Below are 21,998 nucleotides of genomic sequence, written 5' to 3'. Positions count from 1 at the left end.
TTGGTTCCCCTCCTTGTGATAAAAGGAAAGGAGAGCCCTGTCTGGATCGGGTAGAATACAGTTGACATCCAGACTCCAGCAGATTGCTGTGCTGAAGAGATGCCTTTGTCTGCGTTGCCAGGGAAACCGAAGTTCCTGCCTCCTTCCAAGGCTCTGATTGGCTCCTGGTGGAGCTTGAGCTTTGGTGAATGGAAGGGCCTCCCTTCTGCCTACATCTTCCATGGGGTGAGAGACTAGAATGAGGCTGAGGCCCCACAGAAGCAACATGTAGGTTTCTGTGCTCTACCCTTTCAGCTCTAGTGTAGATGGGTCCTCTTGTTCATTCACTCATCTGTTTATCCCAGGCAGGATTTACTCCAGGCCCTTCATTGTTCTAGGTCCAGGAAAGCTAACCTAAGGGTAAGGGACCTGCATTCTAATCTTGGCACAGCCACAGTCTCACTCTTGGCATTGAGTAGGTCCCTTTCCTTCCCTGGGCCTCAGTTTCTCTACCTGTAAAAATGAAGAAATTTGGGCTAAACTCTGGTCTTTCCACCCCCAACTTCCTTGAACACACATCCCTTAGTCTCTCCTCCCTGAACTTTTATAGCTCTCATCTGGCCCATTGCTAAGCTCTGACCATGTTCTCTCTTGTAGGTGCCCTGTAAGATGCAGGTCAGGATGGGGAGCTACAACCAGCCTTAGAATTGTAGGAAAGTAGTATATTCTCTGAAGTTTGTTCTAGAAGCCCTAAATCCCGCAGTCCTTCCTGTTCTCATCCTGTGCACCTGGAGCCAGGCTCAGGGCAGTAAGCCAAGGAGTAATGACTTCTGCTGCAGGGTGGGGCTGGGGCAGTATGCAGGGCAGACTGTGCCGGGCTGGGTGCCACAGTCAGCAGAGCCCTGGAGCCCAGCTGTCCTGATGCGACCACATGATGGGTAGGTGACTTGGGAATGTTGCTCAGCTCCAGTTTTCACATCTATAACACAGGAATCATATCGCCATCTCACAAGTTTGTTGCAAAGGTTGAATGAAATGACATGCCAGCCATACAGGAGACATCAAGTCCCCTACTCTGTCTCCCCTTAAAAAGGAGAGGGAGATGGGGGAACGTCCTAAGTGAGGAGTGAGGAGGGGTTATAGGCTCTGGAACTTGTGGTGCCTCTGGTGGGGCTTAGATGCTGCTCATTCCTGGCAGTGCCACAAAGCAGGGAGGAAAAAGTGCTGCCTCGGGCGGGTAATGTCTGAGTGGGGGAGGCCGTGTGTCAGAGCTAATGTTTGAATAACACTTTTAAAATCCTCCAGGGACCTCAGATGGGGATTTTTCAGATGAGCTGCAAATGGAGCAAAGTAATGAGGCTGAGCTCACTGGCAGGAAAGGGGGTGGCCTAATTGGTACTGGCCTGGTTGTGGCCAAGCGCTCTCATACCACAGGCTGATCTGGAGGATGGCCTTACATTTGGGCTGTGGGCTGAAGTAAGGGATGTCAGTTGTATTAGAATGGGGGTGTAATGGGGAACATCTGGCAGTGACTCAGCCTAGCTTCTTGTTGACTCACTAGATTGAGGGTCAGAGTTGGCAGTGGTTAAGGGTTGGAGTTGGCATCTTAGGTCATTGCCCTTCAGAGCCTGGTTTAGCGTTTAGCTCTGTAACCCAGCCTGCCTCGCCTCTGGGCTCTAGAAGCAGCAGCCCGGGGTTAGCCACTGTCTGCCATGGATGTGGTGGGGGGCAGGAGTGGAACATTGAAGTCGGTCCTGAATTGCTGAGGAACCTTCTCTACTTTGCTCAGGTTTACCTGGGGTCAGTGATGAGGTGGGTGAAGAGGGAAAGGGAGAGGAAAGGAGAAGAAGGAAAGCTGGTGGGTACATATGGGGGTGGGTGGGTGGGTGAATATACATCTGATGTGAATGGGGAAGTGACTCTGGGCATACTTGTGTGTACACTTATATCAAGGAGGCATAGAATATAGGGGGCAGTCTCAAAAAGGCTAAGGGATGGGCCCAAGAAGACAGCCAGTGAATAAGTGTGTGTGTGTGCATGTGTGAATGTGTGTGTATGTATGTCTATGTGTGGCATGTCGCTCCCTGTGGAAACACAGGTGGTAGAATTTGTGATTTGTTAGAAACCAAAAGAGTCCTGAAGACATTAGAAAATTCTGACCAGACCCATTTTTTTTTACATGAGGCCTCCTCCATTTTGCTTGGGCCTGGATGGGAGTGGATGGTTATGGGTGCATTATTGCTCCTCCAAGGTGCCTGGTTTGGATTGTATGTGCTGCTCTTGGGGACACAGGTTGGGGGGCACTCCTGGCTCCTCAGTGGGGAGTGTGTGAGTCAACCACTAGATCTTTCTTAGTAGCTGTTTTGTGCTGTAAATGCAATTGGGTGCAGGCGGACAACTGTCCTGGATGCTAGCACCTCCCTGGGCCACACTGATCCTGGGACTCTTTCCTTGACCTCCATGATACCACACCTTCTTTCTGGCTTTTGCTACCTACCTTCCTACTTGCTCTTATTCACTGTCCCTCCTTCTCTCCTTGACTGCTCAGTGTGGGTTCCTCAGGGCTTCATTGTGGCTTTTTTTTTTTTTTTTTTTAATTATGAAAGTAGTAAAAAAGTATGGAGATTTGAGATCAGGAGGAGGAAAAAAAATTACTCCTGAGTATTGTTGGGAGTTTGGCGTGTTTCCTTCCAACTTTTTTCCATTACTCTTTTCCTACATAGCCATAATCCTTCCTAGTGCCTCTTCTGTGGTGTTCTGTGTTTTCACTTAACAATGTATCTTAAGTTGTCTTCTGTGTTGGTACAGAGGATTCCATTAAATGCATGAACAACCTGCTCATTTTTCTGTTGATGGACATTCAGGTTGTTTCCACGCTATGACCATTGCTTAAACCATTTTTTCTGTATTTCAGAGGATGTCTGTTAGAGTAGGGTCCCAGGAGGAGAATTCCTGGGTTAAAGGCTGTGAATGTCATTCAGGTGCTCCGTAAATCTTGCTGAACTGCTGTGCTACTTTGAACTCCTCCCCAAGTCCAGGTCTAAAGAGCCTGTTCCTTCTGTATAGGGGCTGCTCAGGACCATCCTCTGGCCAGCCCTGTCATTTGCACTAAGATGGAAAGTAGGATAGGGCTGTGGAGTTAGGCTACCTAGGTTCAACCAGGCTTGTCTATTAACCTCTGTGAGCCTGTTTCCTCAGCTGTAAAATGGGTATGGAGAATGAGCTACCTCACAGAGTTTTTATAAGGATTTATCATCTGCATAAAGGTGTAAAATGCTTAAGCACTCAGCCTGGCACTTAATACAAGCACTTGATACATGTTGAGCTATGATGACAATGAGGAGGCCCAGAGAGAGGAACCCAGTCTTCCTAGCCTCTGGGTGGTTTCTTTCCCTGATGCCAGGCTACTTCTGGGGATGGTACAGTTTATGGTGCTCCCTATGTTGGAGAGGCTGAGTCACTGGAGTTGGAGCCATGAGATGGGGCCTCACCCTTACTTCCCAGGGTCATCCTTTTTTTTCTGGGGTGCTGTCCATCCAAAGGTATCTCTCTGGGTTAGAGCTTGGGCCCTCAGCTCAAGCCCTTTCCCTAAAGGTACATTCAGGATACTCCCTGGTTCCAGGAGGTCTCCCTGGTTAGCTCTTGAGGAGGGGGCTTAGACAGGGACTTCAATCCTGGAGGGAAAGGTAGGCTCCAAGTCTTTCTTAGGTGGTTCTGTTAGTTTCCTATTGCCGCTATAACAAATTACACAAACTTAGTGCCTTCAAATGACACGAATTTATTATCTTGTATTTCTGGGGGTCAGAAATCTAAAAATGGGTGATATAGAGCTAAAATCAAGATGTTGGCAGAGCTGCATTCCTTTTGGAAGCTCTAGGGGTGAATCCATTCCCTTGGCTTTTCCAGCTTCTAGAAGCTGCCCACATTCCTTGGCTTATGGCCCTCTTCTAGCAATGGCATCACTCCAACCTCTGTTTCAGTTGTCACATCTCCCTCTCTTATTCTCATTCTTCTGGCTCCCTCTTTGACTTAAAAGGACTCCTGTGATTACATTGGACCCACCCAGATAATCCAGGATAATCTTTCCATCTCAAGCTTCTTAACCTAATTGCATGTGCAAGGTCCCTTTTGCCATGTAAAGTAATATATTCACGGGTTTTGAGGATTTGGATGTAGATAACAGGTGGGGGGAGGCCATCATTCTGCCTACTACAGTGGCCAGTGCAAAGCATCTCCCTGGGTTAGTGGGCTCCAGGTACTGCTGGAATTGTACCCCCAATATCAAAGACGGATGAAAGGCTAGGGAAACCCAGGCTTGAGATGCTGTGGTTGCAGAGGGGCATAAGGGACTGTACCACCAGATGCTCCATGATGGGGGACTGTGAGGGGAGGAAGCGTGCCCTGTTATAGTGTGATAAAGATGTTTAATGAAACAAAAATCTGAGATTGTAAACTCAGGGCTTCAGCGTTAGGACTGGTAGGTGTGGGACCCACTGTGAGGCACTGTCACCGGAAGCCAAGCAGCCCTCTCCATATGCTGCCATAACTGCTGTGTGTGTATATATGTTTGGGTTTGTATGCACTCATCTGCATCGCTGCATGAATACTCTTGGGAAGTGCCAAGGAACAGCTCTTAAAAAAGGCCCTTTCTGTTCTTGTTCTAAGCAAAATAATTACACAAGTGACTAATTTTATCCCTAATCCCATAATTATTATGTAGCTGGTGAGAGGGCTCTGAGCTCTGCCTACGGCACTACTTTGGCTGTTGGCCCAATTGGCTTGGTCTGTTGGCATGGAGCTCCGCCCTGCTTCTGGCTTGGGCCGCCATGATGGTAAGATTGCTCCAGTTTTGCTCTGGCCAAGGTCAGCGACACTTTGGTATTTGAGCCTTTAAACACCATCCTCCTACTCAAATCCACGTAAAAACACAACTACCTGGAGAATAAAGGCTTGTGCTTATGGAATGAGTGCGTAGGAATCAAGAGACGTGGGTTCTAATTCATCCTCTCTCATTAACTTGCTCCATGACTGTGAGCAAGTCATTTCCCTCTGGGCATCAATTCTTTTGTCTGTAAAATGGGGCCCTCACCAGCTTTAATACTCTATGATTCCATGAGGAGAACTGAGAGAGCTAGAGCTTTGAGACTGAGGTAATTTTTGCTGCCTGCTGGCAACATGCCCCAATCACAGCATTGAAGGTAATAGTAATAACAACTTATTGAGTAGTAACAATTTATGTACTGAGTGTTTGGTATGTTTATATTTTCTTATTCGATACTCAAATGACTATGACACAGGTTTTACAGAAGAGGAAACTGAAGCAGTGACTGGTAAAGTGACTTGTCTACCAGGAAGTGGCAGAGTTAGGATATAACTCAAGCTCTTAGCCTCTGCCCTCCATTGTCTTCAAATGTGTAAATAAATGAAACGCTACTTAGTTAGAAAGGGGTGTGACTGGGATTTGAACCCAGGTCTGTCTGGTCCCAAAGTCCTCACCCTTCCCCATAAGGCCACTTCCCAGAAACAGGCTTTCAATTTGAATGTGCAAACTTAAACTTGATACAACAAAAAATAGAGATGGCAAAATAAATTGGAAATTCCAACCGACCAGAGAGTTAGGAGGGCCCGAGGTTGTGCTCCAGCTTTGCCACTGCTCACTGTGTGACTTTAATCAGGTCCCTGCTTATCTCTAGGCTTCAGTGTTAGCATCTGTACAATGAGTGGTAGGATGAGATGGTGTCTTGGTTATCTAGTGCTGCTATAACAGAAATACCACAAGTGGATAGCTTTAACAAATATAAATTTACCCTCTCACAGTCTAAGAGGCTAGAAGTCCAAATTCAGGGTGCCAGCTCCAGGGGAAGGCTTTCTCTCTCTGTTGGCTCTGGGGGAAGGTCCTTGTCATCAATCTTCCCTGGTCGAGGAGTGTCTCAGTGCAGGGATCCCAGGTCCAAAGGATGCAGTATTCTCCTGGCTCTTGTTTCTTGGTAGTGTGAGGTCCCCCCGTCCCTCTGCTCACTTTTCTCTTTTATATCTCAAAAGAGATCGATTTACGACACAATCTAATCTTGTAGATTGAGTCCTGCCTCATTAATATAACTGCCACTAATCCCACCTCATTAACATCATAGAGGTAGGATTCACAACACATAGGAAAAATCACATCAGATGACAAAATGGTGGAAAATCACACAACACTGGGAATCATGGACTAGCCATGTTACCACATTTTTTGGGGGGGGACACGATTCAATCCATGACACAGGATCTCTGAAAGCCCTCTGGTGTTGATGTTATCAGATCCTAGGTCACCCACCCAGAAGGTGCTCTGGGGCAAGGGGCCAGCCCATGGTGATGGCCAGTGGGTAGGTGAGTTGGCAGCCCTGATTGTTGCTCTCATGTTCACCCTTATGAGACAGAGACTGGTTCAGACTGCGTCACACTGAGAATCTGCTCAGCAGTTTACCCAGGCCGTGAAATTGGGAACAGAGAGTGGAGGAGGTCATTTCCAGGCAGTTCCAGCAAGGCCACTGCCAAGCCTGGACTCTCTGAGCTCTCTTACGGGCACGGTTCTGGCCATTGGCTTGTTCCAAAGGCTGGACTGAACTCAGCTAGGCACAAGCAACCACCGTGGGGACCTGTAGGGATCTGTGGGGGCGCCTAGAAGCCTCAGCATAATGAATGACAAAAGCTACTTGTGTGCATGTGCATTGCTGCATGCAATACACTTTCCTCGTAATATTGCATTTAGTTCTCTTAAAACCACTCGAAGTAGGTGTTGTGATTATTCCCATTTTACAGCTGAGGAAACTGAGGCCCAGGAGATTAAGTAATTTTCTCCAGATCACACAGCTGGTGAGGAGTAGAACAGGATTTGGAGTTCTAGCTCCAGAGCCCACGATCTTGACCTTATGTACTGATATTGCATGGGCTGTAAGAATGAACTGGTTTTGAATCTCTGCTCTCTGCTTACCATCTGTATTTCCTTGGACAAATTACCTATCTGAGCTTTAATTTTTCTACATAAAACTAGTGCATTAATACCTGCCTGGTGGGATTATTTTAAAGAGACGAAGGGGGCAGCTCAGTGAATTGGCATGACATAGCTCATAAAGATAATGTTCTACGTCCTAGTTTGGTGAGTAACATCTGGGATCTTTTTTTTTTTTTTTTTTTTTATGTATTTATTGTGCTTTAAGTGAAAGTTTACAAATCAAGTCAGTTTCTCATCCAAAAAGTTATACAAAGCTTGCTATGTACTCCTAGCTTCTTTCCCCCTAATGATACACCACATTCCTCCTCTCCTCCCTGTATTCCCTGTGTCCATTCAACCAGCTCCTGTCCCTCTCTTCCTTCTCATCTCACCCCCAGACAGGAGTTGCCCACATAGTCTCATGTGTTTACTTGAGCCAAGACGCTCACTCCTCACCAGTATCATTATCTATCTTACAGTCCAGTCCCTATCTGAAGAGTTGGTTTTGGGAATGGTTCCAGTCTTGGGCTAACAAAAGTTCCAGGGACCATGACCTCCAGGATCCCTCTAGTCTCAGTCAAGCCATTAAGCCTGGTCTTTTTACTAGAATTTGAGATCTACATCCCACTGTTCTCCTGCTCCATCAGGGATTCTCTGTTGTGTTCCCTGTCAGGGCAGTGATCCGTGGCAGCCGGGTACCATCTAGTTCTTCCAGTCTCTGGCAGATGTAGGCTCTAGTTTATGTGGCCCTTTCTGTCTCTTGGGTTTATCTTTACCGTATGTCTTTGGTGTTCTTTATTCTCACTTGCTGCAGGTGGGTTGAGACCAATTGATGCACCTTAGATGGCTGCTTGCTAGTGTTTAAGAGCGTCTGGGGTCTTAAAAGCTTGCTAGCAGCTATCTAAAATACAACTGTTGGTCTCTATGTGTCTGGAGCAAAAGAGAAAGAAAGAAACCAAAGACTCAAAGAAGAAAATAGTCTACAGGACTAAGAGTCTACATGAACCAGGACTTCACCTACCTTGAGACCAGAAGAACTAGATGGCGTCTGGCTATCACCACCTTTCTGACCAGGGACACAATAGATGGTTCTGGATAGGATGGGAGAAAAATGTAGAACAAAACTCAACTTCCTATAAAAGGCCAGACCTACTGAACTGATAGAGGCTAGAGGAACCCTCGAGACTATCACGATGGGATACTGTTTAACCTTGGAACTCAAACCACTCCTCTTGGTCACCTATCAACCAAAATACAGAGTGGCTCATAAAATAAATAATACCACCCGTGAGTGCTGTGCTCCCCTAAACAATCATCTAAATGAGACCCAATGGTCAACATTTACCATAGACCAAAGATGAGAAGGGGACAAGGAGGCTAGATTAACAGAAACAGAACAACCCGAATGGAAATAATGAGGATGCTGACACATTGTAAAAAGTGTAACCAATGTGACTGAATATGCATAGAAATTGTTAAACAAGAACCTAAACTGCTGTGTAAATTTTCTCCAAAATCACAGAATATTAAAAAAAAAAAAATCACTGAGATGATGTGGGTACAGTGGGTTCAGCATGTGGTAGGTGGTCATTAAAGGCTTTTTACCATTTGTCCTCCCTTCCTACTTCCCTCCACATACCCGAGGCTCCTGCCACACTGGAGTGCTCCCTGCCCATAGCGCAGGGCCTTTGCACATGCCACTCCTTCTGCCTGGAAGGTGCCATCTTTACCTTTCATTGTAAAGGTAGATTCTCTTCATGTCTGGGCTTTGATAATTTTTTGTTTCCTTGAAGATTCTAGGAAGGAGAAGAGAGGTGAGGCGAGGTTCTCCCATTAACCTGTTCTTCAAAGATTATTAAAACAGCCCCTCGGTGGGGGCAGGACCAAGGGTAGAGAACAGGGCCCTGAACACCCTGGAAGTACTATAAACCCCTGCTGAAAACTTCATCCATTTATGCATGGCAGATTTGGTGGCGTATGTGAAGTGCGTGTGTCTTCTCTTTAGATCACTGTATCACTGTGGGTCTCACTTTTTCAGTTCTCCCTATTTCTGTGACTCTGCCTCTTAGTCTTTTACTCTTTTTTGGTTTTCTATCTAGCATTTTTTTTAAAAGCTATTATTTTTTGTATTTTTTGTGGGCTTACCACGTGCCAAGAATGGGTTCGGCATTTGACATATCTTGCCTGATTCAGTCCTTACATTCATTCTGGATGGTAGGTAGAATTATCCCCAATTTGCAGCTGAGAAAACAAAGACTCAGAGAGGTTAAGTTACTTGCTCAAGGTCTTACGCAAGGAAGTGGTGCTGAGACTGGAGCTCTGATGGCCACCAAAGGCTGGCTTTTAACCATTATGTTGTACTGCCTCCTAGTGGCCTCTCTCTCTCCATCCATCAATCGAATTTTCTGCCCCTGTTACCTTGCTTCTTTCTCACCATGCCCACATTCTCATTCTCTCTCCTGCCTTGTGTGTGTGTGTGTTTGCTGTCTCTGGAAGCTTTGAGTAACTTGAGTAAAGGCCCTCTGACTGCTAGGAAGTTTTGTGAGTTGGAAACCTACAGCGCAAGAGCTGTAATTTGCTTTCTAATTATAGTTCTCTGGATTTACAGCTGCCTTTCTCCCAGCGGCTGACAGGATCTCATTCTGCTTCATGTGGTGACTATCCTGTGGATCCACATCGAGCCAGCCTAAGAAGGTCAGCTCCCCAACAGCAAGGACACTGTAGCCCCCAGAAGGGCCAGTGTGGGAGAGGAGAGAGCCTGGCTGGCCACACTGGATTTTTCCTGGCTTGCCGATTTCCTAGTGACAGTATAACCAAACTATTGGCATCAAGTTGATTTGGACTCATAATGACCCTATAGGACAGAGTAGAACTGCCCCATATGGTTTCCAGGAAGCAGCTGGTAGATTCAAATTGCTGACCTTTAGGTTAGCAGCTGAGCTCTTAACCACTGCGCCACCAGGGCTCTAGCAACAACATAAAATCAAAAAACCAAACTCTTTGCCATTGAATCAATTCTGACTCATAGTGACCCTATAGAGGCAGAAATTTTTACAGAAAGTGGGAGAAAAGGAAGCTACTAAGTGAATTCCAGTGGACATGTCATTTCCTGACCTTTGAAATTGTCAGAGCTAAATATCCCTAAGTCTGATTTGACTGGTTTTCTGAGTTTAAGTCAGACTTGAAATGTGCATACTCATCATCTATCTTTCTTTTTCTTTTATTTTAACTTTATTATTGAAAATTTCAAACATGCAGAAAAGTAGAGAGAATAATATAATGAACTTCCATGAACCCATTGCTTAGTTTCAACAATTATCAACATATAGTCATAGCTGATCTATCTAACATTGTGGAAGTTTAAACTTTTCATCAGTCACAGCCCCAGCTGAGTGTGCTACACATAGTAGTTGCTCAGTAAATAAGCAGATATTGGCTGGTTACAAAGCACTTTACCTCTCTTAGTCTGTTTCCCCATCTGTGTAATAAGGGAGCAGCTGGTGGATTTGAACTGCTGACCTTTTGGTTAGCAGCTGAACACTCAAGCACTGTGCCACCAGGGCTCCAATAAGGGGATAAAAACAAAACAAAACAAAACCACGTCGCCATCGAGTTGATCCAGATAATTTCTATGAGAGGCAGTATGGTGAGTGCACAGAGTGTATGCTTCGGTGTCAGACACACTTGTTCAAATCTTCGTGCTGCTGTTTATTAGCTAGGTGTCTTTAGGCAGATTACGTCTCAGTTTTCTCGTCTGTAAAATGGGGATTCTAGTGCCTACTTCTCAGAAGTAGTTGTAAGTATTGAATAAAGATAAATTAGCTGTTTCGTTTCTAGTGCTCTTATTATTTCTATTTTTAATATTAATTTTCTGGTGGGAAGAATCCATGTATTTCAAAAAGGCAAAAATAAATTGAAATGGACTAGAATTCAAACCGCAGGATTCAGCTTCTTTTTTTTTTGTCCTAGTCAGCAGATAGAAGCTCAAGAAAAGGACAGTGCAGCCAAAGCCAGTGTCCCAAATTTGGAGCTGGGAGTAGGCCCAGAGTGGGGTCCATGCAGACAGATCCCTTCTTCCCTCCCCCGTCCCCCACGGTGAGTGGGTGCCCTAACCTGGGTTAGAGGAGCTGTCCAGCTAACCCCTTCTCAGTGGAAGAGCCCAGAGGTGGAGAGAGTGGCGCTGCAGGATGCCTTGTTGCTAGGAGACCTGAGGAGGCAGCAAGGAGCAGTTGCCAGAGCTAGGCGGGAGTGATGGGACTGGTGTGGAGAAGCAGGGCACGTGGCCCCAGATGGGCCTTTGTGGGATTCTGGCGGGGGATGGTACAGCAACTGTGAGCTCAGCTGGGAGAAGGAGCCTGGGAGGCGGAGGCTACATGGAACATGGCTCTTTAGAACATGCGCTCAGAATAACCTGTTTAGTCCTTCTACATGGAAGTCAGACTTGAGTTTGAGTCCTGACTCCCTGTGTGACTGTTAGCAGGTGCTATGCTGCTACACTTGCTCAGTTTCCTCATCTGTACAATGGATACAATAACACCAGCTTCACAAGCAATTGTGAAGGGTAAGTGAGGTGTATAAAGTGCTCTGTAAAAAGGAAGGCAGAGTATAAATGTTGGGATTCACAATCACTTTTGTCTTTATGATAATAACGGTTATTTTCCTTACTGTAAAACAAGGATATTGGACTCTCCATCTAGGTTAGATTCACGGATGGGGAGGGGGCCCTGTAGGGGACTTACGCTGTGGAAGCCTTTGTCAGGGGACTATGGGAATTGGCTAATGGGCCCCCAATTAGTGAAACTCCAGGGGACAACTGAGGAGAGCAGCAAAGTTCAAAGCCAGAGAGGCAGAGAGAGTTGATGGGAGAGTGTGGTTGAAGGAGTGGGAGGCTCTAGTGGGATTCCAGGAAGGGCTTTGAATGGTTCAGGCCAGAAGCTGTGAGTGAAGTGAGGGTAATGGGTCTTGTTGTTTTACTTATATAAATAATATATCTACACACACACATGCACACACACACACCAGAAAATAAGCAACAAAACAAAACCCAAACAAGCAAAAAAAGTAATTCCATTATCATTAAACAACTTCTGATAATGTTTTTGCTATATTTCCTCCAGTTTACTTTTTTCTATGTAAATATACAAGTACATTTTATAAAATATTGGATCATATGTTATATACTTTTGTACCTTTTTTTCCTTTGTATTATGTTGTGAACATCATTACACAGCAACATATAGATCTACAACATTATTTTTAGCAGCTACGTAGGAGTTCAACATATGTATGTATGTGTGTGTCACTGTTTATATAATGTAGCCATTATTGTTAGACATATATTTGAATTCCAGTGATGACTGTTGTATACAAAGCTCAGACAAGTGTTCTTACAGCTACATCTTTTAAAAAATATTTTATTGTGTTTTAGGTAAAAGTTTACATAGCAAATTAGATTCCCATTTAACAATTTTTATACAAATAATTCTACGACATTGGTTACAATTTTCACAGTGTGTTAGCATCCTCATTATTTCCATTCTGTTTGTTCTGTTTCCATTGATCTAGCTTCCCTTCCCCTCCTTGCTTTCTCATCTTTGCTTGCAGGTAAATGTTGACCTTTGGCCTCAAATAGTTAATTGTTTAAAGGAGCACATTACTCACAGGTGATATTGTTTATTTTTTAAGCCAATCTATTATTTGGATGTGCACAGATAGCTTCAAACCCAAGTTCGTAGGTTTTCTTAGGGCGATAGTCTCAGGGTATCAGGGATTGAATTATGTCCCCCCGAAAATGTGTATATTAACTTGGTTAGGCCATGATTCCCAGTAGTCTGTGGTTGTCCTCCATTTTGTGATTGTAATTTTACGGTAAAGAGGGTTAGGGTGGGATTGTAACATCCTTTACCAGGTCACATCCCTGATCCAAAGTAAAGGGAGTTTCCATGGGGTATGGCCTGCACCACCTTTTATCTCTCAAGAGATAAAAGGAAAGGGAAGCTAGCAGAGAGTTGGGAACCTTATAAATCAGCTCTGGGAGCAGAGCAGGTCCTTTGGACCTGAGGTTCCTGCACTGAGATGCTCCCAGACCAAGGGAAGACTGATGATGAGGACCTTCCTCCAGAGCCGACAAAGAGAGAAAGCCTTCCCGTGGAGCTGGCACCTTGAGTTCAGACTTCTAGCCTACTGGACAGTGAAAGAATAAACTTCTCTTTTGTTCAAGCCATCTACTTGTGGTATTTCTGTTATAGCAGCATTAGATGACTAAGACACAGGGGTATGGATCCAGTAGGTCTGGCCTTTTTTAGGAGTTTGAGTTTCGCTCTACATTTTTCTTCCGTTCTATCTGGGACTTTCTATTGTGTCCCTGGTCAGAATGGTTGGTAGTGGTAGCTGGGTACTTACAGCTACATCTTTGTGCATACCCACTGTTTCCTCAGAATAAGTTCCTAGAAGAGGAATTGTAGGTTAAAAAGGTATACACACTTTTAAAGCTTAAGATGCCTTTTTCCAAAGTGCCCTCTCGAAAGACAAAGCCAGTTGATAGCTACACTGACAGTGGCTGAGTCTGTCAATGTTACCGGGTACTTAGTGCCTTTGACTGACATGGTCTGGGAGGTAGGAGGCTCACTTGGATGGACTGGGGATAGGAAGAGCATCAATAGCCATACTGAGGGGAATTCAGCAGAGAAAGGCTCCTGGGTCACCTAGTGGGGCAGGGTTGTGTTGTGTCAGATGAGCTAATCTGTTGTGGGCTATGCTGAGCTGGCCTCGCCTGGGCCATCTTCGTCTGGAGAGGCTGTACTGGTTTGGACAGGGCTATTGGTTTGGGTTGGCTGCCCTAGCCAGGCCAGATGGTCTTGTCTCTGGTGTGATTTTGGACTTAGCCTGGTGTGATCAATGTGGTCACAAATCCAAGACGTTCATTCTGGACACCCGCGCAGCCTCTCTGGCCATGCTGACAGAATTGTACCTGGACGTAGTAGGTAGTGATTCATCAGAGCTGGTGGTGGCAACGATAGCTCTGACAGAGTGGAATTGCTCACCTGCCCTGTCACTCTGCCTCTAAAAATAATCCTTGCCTGTTCTAAGTGACCACACTGTCAGGTGTCTGCAGGTACAGCCTCTTTGGCTGTGGCTATGCAAGGGAGGGCACATGAGTGGGTTTTTGTGTGGGTTCGGTGTGCGTGTTCTTGCGTGCGTGTGTATGTGCTCAGGTTGGCGTCTGGGAGCCTCTTTATTGGTTGGTCTCTGAGCCAAGGATTTGGGGCAGGAGAACAAGCAGCAGACCAGGGTCCTCCTCTTCTCCCTTCTCATGACTTGGGACAATCTGTCTACTCTTTGGGAAGTGGCAGAGACAGCTGGTGGGGCAGAGATGTCTTTCAGGACAATATGCTCATTCCCTGCTGAACAAGGGGACAGACAGTAGAAAGGGAGAGAGACTTCGGAGGCTATGACAAGGGTGTGGGGCAGGCTCTGGAAGGGAAGCTTAGTATTTAGCAAGTCAACAACTGTATCCTACAAAGGCCCATTTCAAATTTCATCTTTTTGGTAAAGTAGTTAATTTAGGGTCCCTTTGGTGGTTTGAACCCACCAGCGAGGCCACAGAAGAAAGGACTGACAATATGCTTTCATAAAAATTACAGCCAAGAAAACCTATGGAGCAGTTCTGCTCTATAATACATGGTAGAACATGTGGTCTATGAGTCAGAATCATGGGGTCACCATGTGTCAGAATCAACTCTAACAGCAACAGGTTAAGTTAGATACAAAATACAAATACAGCTGATTTTTTATTATGAATGCTTACAGGGCATCTAGCTCAAGGTTTCTTAACCAGGTATCCAAGGACCCTTGGAATGATCTATATATGGGCTTCACAAGGTCTCTCAATGCCTGAAATTATAGTAAGGTTGTGTGCACGTGTGTGTGTGGGTCTACACACGTGCCCATGTGCATTGTTCTGGGGAGAAGCTCTGTAGTTTTCATTGTATTTTCAAAGGAAGCCAACCCCCTCATGTTATAGGTGAAGAAATAGAAGTTCAGACAGGAAAATGACTGCCCAAGATCTCACAGCCAAGATTAGAATCCACTTTTCTTGATGCCCAGCCCAGTGCCTTCTGCCATATAGGACACCATTCTCCCTGGCTGGTTCCCTGATCCGACTCCAGCCACCTGGATCTGCAGCAGGCAGGACCCCAGGGATTGTTTTCTATGCCTTCTTGGCTGGTATGAATCTGATTTGAACAGGCTTGAGGTTTTCAATGGCAAGGAGCAGCTGATATCTCACCTCCAGACCTTCTTGTCCCAGGTGGTCTTGTAGAGGAGGAATCATGGAACATTCTGACCTCCTTCCTTGGAGGGTGTCTTAACTCAAGACGATTAAACCCACCTTTTGTGCCTTGACATTGTCCCCCTGGTGGGAATGCCCCTTGACACAGGAAGTATCCCTACCTTATGGGAGAGGAAGTGACACTCCGGGCCTTCAGAAACAAAAAATGGGATGAATGCTATGGGGGAGTGGGCCTAGGACCCTGATCTGATGGTCAGGCAGAAGGTCATAGCTAATGGGAAGAGACAGGTGCTAGTCTTTTGCATGTAGGAGGAATTAAACTTTGTACCAAAGGAGTTTAGATGAGTGGCACATTGAGGATTGAAAATGATAATTAATATTCATTGAGCACTTCCTACATGCCAGATACTCTTTTAAGAATGTACATGTATTAACTCCTTTAATCCTTATAATAACCATATAAGGTTATTATAAGAAACCAAAGTACCAGAAGAGTAAGCGCAGCTAATCAATGGCTCACTCCACAACTCGTCTGGTCTTTGGTCACTAGTGTTCAATGCGTCAAATCTATTCCTTAGATGGTCTCTGAATTCAGGTGGGATATACTCAAGGTCATATTTTGGCGCTCGTGGACTTGCTCTGACTTTCTTCAGTTTTAGCCTGAGCTTGCATATGAGCAATTGACGGTCTGTTCCACAGTCGGCCCCTGGCCTTGTTCTGACTGACGATATTGAGCGTTTCCATCGTCTCTTTCCACAGATGTAGTCAGTTTGATTTCTTTGTGTTCCCTCTGGCGAGGTCCATGTGTATAGTTGCTGTTTATGTTGGTGAAAGGTATTTGCAATGAAGAAGTTGTTGGTCTTGCAAAATTCTATCATTTGATCTCCGGCATTGTTTCTGTCACCAAGGCCATATTTTCCAACTACTGATCCTTCTTCTTTGTTTTCAACTTTCGCGTTCCAATCGCCAGTAATTATCAATGCATCTTGATTGCATGTTCGATCAATTTCAGACTGCAGCAGCTGATAAAAATCTTCTATTTCTTCATCTTTGGCCCTGGTGGTTGGTGCGTAAATTTGAATAATAGTCCTATTAACTGGTCTTCCTTGTAGGCGTATGGGTATTATCCTATCACTGACAGCGGTGTACATCAGGATAGATCTTGAAACATTCTTTTTGACAATGAATGTAACACCATTCCTCTTCGAGTTGTCATTCCCAGCATAGTAGTAGACTATATGATTGTCCAATTCAAAATGGCCAATACCAGTCCATTTCAGCTCACTAATGCCTTGGATATCTATGTTTATGCTTTCCATTTCATTTTTGACGATTTCCAATTTTCTTAGATTCATACTTTGTACATTCCAGGTTCCGATTATTAATGGATGTTTGCAGCTGTTTCTTCTCATTTTGAGTTGTGCCACGTCAGCAAATGAAGGTTCCGAAAGCTTTACTCCATCCACATCATTAAGGTCAACTCTACTTTGAGGAGGCAGCTCTTTCCCAGGCATCTTTTGAGTGCCTTCCACCACGGGGGGGCTCATCTTCCAGAACTCTATCAGACAATGTTCCGCTGCTATTTATAAGGTTTTCACTGGCTAATGCTTTTCAGAGGTAGACTACTGGGTCCTTCTCCCTAGTCTGTCTTAGTCTGGAAGCTCAGCTGAAACCTGTCCTCCATGGTTGACCCTGCTGGTATCTGAATACTTGTGGCATAGCTTCCAGCATCACAGCAACACGTAAGCCCCCACAGTACAACAAACTGACAGACACGAGTTGTGGAATGACATCAAGGACACCATACATGAAGAAAGCAAGAGGTCACTGAAAAGACAGGAAAGAAAGAAAAGACCAAGATGGATGTCAGAGGAGACTCTAAAACTTGCTCTTGAGCATTAGGCAGCTAAAGCAAAAGGAAGAATTGATGAAGTAAAAGAACCGAACGGAAGATTTCAAAGGGCATCTCGAGAAGACAAAGTAAGGTATTATAATGACGTGTGGGAAGAGCTGGAGATGGAAAACCAAAAGGGAAAAACACGCTCGGCATTTCTCAAGCTGAAAGAACTGAAGAAAAAATTCAAGCCTCGAGTTGCAATAGTGAAGGATTCCATGGGGAAAATATTAAATGATGCAGGAAGCATCAAAAGAAGATGGAAGGAATACACAGAGTCATTATACCAAAAAGAATTAGTTGATGTTCAACCATTTCAAGAGGTGGCATATGATCAGGAACCAATGGTACTGAAGGAAGAAGTCCAAGCTCCTCTGAAGGCATTGGCGAAAAAAAGGCTCCAGGAATTGATGGAATACCAACTGAGATGTTTCAACAAACAGATGCAACGCTGGAGGTGCTCACTCGTCTATGCCAAGAAATATGGAAGACAGCTTCCTGGCCAACTGACTGGAAAAGATCCACATTTATGCCTATTCCCAAGAAAAGTGATCCAACCGAATGTGGAAATTATAGGACAATATCATTAATATCACATGGAAGCAAAATTTTGCTGAAGATCATTCAAAAAGGGCTGCAGCAGTATATTGACAGAGAACTGCCAGAAATTCAGGCTGGTTTCAGAAGAGGGCGTGGAACCAGGGATATCATTGCTGATGTCAGATGGATCCTGGCTGAAAGCAGAGAATACCAGAAGGATGTTTACCTGTGTTTTATTGACTATGTAAAGGCATTCGACTGTGTGGATCATAACAAACTATGGATAACACTGCGAAGAATGGGAATTCCAGAACACTTAATTGTGCTCATGAGGAACCTTTACATAGATCAGGAGGCAGTTGTTTGGGTAGAACAAGGGGATACTGATTGGTTTAAAGTCAGGAAAGGTGTACGTCAGGGTTGTATTCTTTCACCATACCTATTTAATCTGTATGCTGAGCAAATAATCTGAGAAGCTGGACTATATGAAGAAGAACGGGGCATCAGGATCAGAGGAAGACTCATTAACAACCTGTATTATGCAGATGACACAACCTTGCTTGCTGAAAGTGAAGAGGACTTGAAGCACTTACTAATGAAGATCAAAGACCACGGCCTTCAGTATGGATTACACCTCAACATAAAGAAAACAAAAATCCTCACAACTGGACCAGTGAGCAACATCATGATAAACGGAGAAAAGATTGAAGTTGTTAAGGATTTTATTTTTCTTGGATCCACAATCAACAGCCATGGAAGCAGGAGTCAAGAAATCAAAAGACGCATTGCATTGGGTAAATCTGCTGCAAAGGACCTCTTCAAAGTGTTGAAGAGCAAAGATGTCACCCTGAAGACTAAGGTGTGCCTGACCCAAGCCATGGTATTTTCAATTGCATCATATGCATGTGAAAGCTGGACAATGAATAAGGAAGACCGAAGAAGAATTGACGCCTTTCAGTTGTGGTGTTGGCGAAGAATATTGAATGTACCATGAACTGCCAAAAGAAAGAACAAATGTGTCTTGGAAGAAGTGCAGCCAGAATGCTGCTTAGAGGCAAGGATGGCGAGACTGCATCTTACATACTTGGGACATGTTGTCAGGAGGGATCAGTCCCTGGAGAAGGACATCATGCTTGGCAGAGTACAGGATCAGCAGAAAAGTGGAAGACCCTCAGTGAGGTGGATTGACACAGTGGCTGCAACAATGAGCTCAAGCATAACAACGATTGTAAGGATGGTACAGGACTGGGCAGTGTTTTGTTCTGTAGTACATAGGGTCGCTATGAGTCGGGATCGACTCAACGGTACCTAACAACAACAACAATCGATGGCTGGGCCAGGTAATGAATCCAGGTTGAGGGTTTATGAAAGCACAGGTTGCTGGTCCCAAATCCTGAGGAACTGCATACTAAGAAGTTCCCAGGTGATACTGGTGCAGGGGTCACACCTTGAGAACCATTGCCCCCTGTTATCCTGCCTACTGATAGGAAGAGATGACTAGATGGGAGAGAAATGGTTGTTGACTTCACCTGGAGTATTGCTTTGTTCTCTCTGGTTCTAGGCCATGCCCACCCTCTAGTCACCCCCTCTTTACTAGGAACAAATTAGATCTTTCTAGGGCCCAGCTCCAATCATGTCATGCCTCTGCTCAAAATCCTGCCTTCTTTGCCATTGTCTACCAGCCCAGTCCAGTAGCACTCTCTGCAGTAATGGAAATGTTCTGTATCTGCACTGTCCAATTTGGTAATCACTATCCACATGTGGCCATTGAGTACTTGAAATATGGCTAGTGTGACTAAGGAACTTAATCTTATACTTTATTCATTTTTAATTAATTTAAATGTTAAATAGTCACATTGTGGCTACTTACTACCACATTAGTGCAAGAAACCACTTGGTATGTCATTCAATGCTCCCTTTGGCACCATATACCTTTCCAGGCCCAGCCTCAACCCTTTAGCACGCCAAGATCCAGGCCATTTGAGTCCAGTTTCCTGATTCTGCCCTGTACTTTCTAACCATTGTGCCTTGATTTATACTATCTCCTCAGTCTAGATTGTCCTTCTTCCCTGTCCTTTAATGCTGAACTCAAGTGGCACCTCTTTTTTTTTTCAATTGTGCTTTAAGTGAACATTTACAGTTCACATCAGTTTCTCATAAGAAAACTTATACACATGGTTATGTGACCCTAGTTGCTCTCACCCTAATGTGACAGCACATTCCTCCTCTCTACCCTGTATTTCCCGTGTCCATTCAGCCAGCTTCTGTCCCCCTCTGCCTTCTCATCTCACCTTGGGATAGGAGCTGCCCATTTAGTCTCCTGTTTTTATCTACTTGAGCTAAGAAGCACACTCCTCACCAGTATCATTTTATGTCTTATAGTCCAGTCTAATTTTTGTGTGAAGATTTGGCTTCGGGGATGGTTTTAGTTTGGGGCTAACAGAGAGTCTGGGGGCCATGACTGCTGGGGTCCCTCCAGTCTCAGACCATTAAGTCTGGTCTTTTTACTACAATCAAATGGCACCTCTTCCTTGAAACTGTCTTTGACACCTGCTCTCCTCTAATCTCTTTCTCCTCTGAACTCCCAAAACACTTCATCTGTTTTTTACCAGCATAAGTACTTTCTGCCTTACATTGCAGCTGGTTGTTCTTTCACTAAACTGCAAACTATTGGAGAGTACTCCTCCAGCCACACAGGGGAGCTCAATAAATCCCACAAACTTTTGCACTGTTGTGTTGGCAATACAGAGATGTATAATATAGGTTCCCTGTCCTCAAGATGTGCACAGGCTTCCATGGAAGTCTGACTTATACTCAGAGAACCATTGAAGCTGATGGTTATTTTGGGCAGAAGGATAAAAGCCACAGAGGGTCCAGTTGGCGAGGGGAGTCCAGGAGGAGCTACGTAAGCAGAAAGGCAGCATTTACACACACAGATGGTTCTCTGCCCAGCCTGGCCTGGTGCGAGGAGATGGGAACATTCCTGGCTGCCTCATGAAGTTTGGGATTAACCAGTGATGCAGCGGCTGGTTGAGCCGTCTGGTCCCTGCAGATGGGTGGATGAGGAGAGTGCTGGCTGCAAAGACTGCAAAGCAGCGCCAGCTTCTGAAAGCATAGTGTTAGCTGGGTGGTACCTGGGCTAGGAATGTGAATACAGGAAAATGTTTGTGCTCTGAGCAATGGATTGCAGGTGAAATTCTGCTGGGCCTGGCTTAGGGGTTTGTGAGGTATTCAGACGATTCAGACCAGTCCCTGTGTGAAATGGAAAGAGGTTTGAAAAGAAATGAAAGAAAGAATGGCTTCCTAACTTCAGACTCTAATACTAAAGAGTATTTCACACTCTGAAAATCTCTAGTATATATGCATTTCTAGGACAAAAACTTTTTTAAATGAATTTCTTTATTGAATTTATAAATACAGAAAAGTACACAGATTGTAAGTTTACACATACTTGTGTAACTACCACCCAGGCAAGAAAGAGAACATGGCCAGCATCTCTAGGGAAATTTGTGTTGAACCAAATGTGTGCAGGATTGTTGTGGTTGTTACAGGTGTTTTGAGGCAGTTCCAACTTACAGTGACCCTGTGTACAACAGAAAGAAACACTGTCTGGTACGGTGCCATCCTCACAATCATTGCTGTTTGAGCCCATTGTTGCAGACAGTGTGTCAGTCCATCTCACTGTGGGTCTTCCTCTTTTTCGCTGACCCTCTACTTTACCAAGCATGACATCCTTCTCTAGGGCTGGTCCCTCCTAACATGTCCAAAGTATGGGAGACAAAGTCTCGCCATCCTCGCTTCTAAGGAGCATTCTGTCTGTACTTCTTCCAAGACAGATTTGTTTGTTCTTCTGGCAGTCTATGGTATATTCGATATTGTCCACCAACACCATAATTCAAAGGCATCAATTCTTCGGTCTTCCTTATTCATTGTCCAACTTTCACGTGCATATGAGGTGATTGAAAATACCATGGCTTGGGTCAGGCGTACCTTAGTCTTCAAAGTGACATCTTTGCAGGATTAATGGTGGGAAAAATACGGGCTTTGGAGTCAGGTACGCCTGGGGTTGAATCCTGCTATATTACCCATTTGCTGTGTGACCTTGGACTGGTGGCTTAACCTCTCTGAGCTTCAGTTTCCTCCCCTGTAAAATCAAGGTGAATATATAATATATAAACCAAAAACCAAACCCAGTGCTGTTGAGTCAATTCCGACTCATAGTGACCCTACAGGACAAAGTAGAACTGCCCCATAGATTTTCCAAGGAGCGCCTGGCAGATTCGAACTGCTGACCCTTTGGTTAGCAGCTGTAGCACTTAACC

General features: G+C 44.8%; 1 protein-coding gene across 8 annotated transcripts in view; it reads left to right on the top strand.

Moving 5' to 3' along the window:
- EPB41L1 (erythrocyte membrane protein band 4.1 like 1) overlaps positions 1 to 21,998 on the top strand; it is a 143,654-nt gene that overhangs the window by 38,666 nt on the left and 82,990 nt on the right. The window contains exon 1 of one of the 8 annotated variants that reach the window (XM_049868838.1): positions 7,178 to 9,646. The exons of the other annotated variants lie outside the window; for them this stretch is intronic. The gene's annotated coding sequence lies outside the window, so the exon portion shown is untranslated. Of the gene's footprint in view, positions 1 to 7,177; positions 9,647 to 21,998 lie in introns of those variants that run through there. 8 annotated transcript variants of the gene reach the window in all.

This window comes from Elephas maximus, chromosome 25 (genome assembly GCF_024166365.1).
Source record: "Elephas maximus indicus isolate mEleMax1 chromosome 25, mEleMax1 primary haplotype, whole genome shotgun sequence".
Lineage (NCBI taxonomy): Eukaryota > Metazoa > Chordata > Mammalia > Proboscidea > Elephantidae > Elephas > Elephas maximus.
This window is presented reverse-complemented; position numbering and strand designations above follow the sequence as displayed.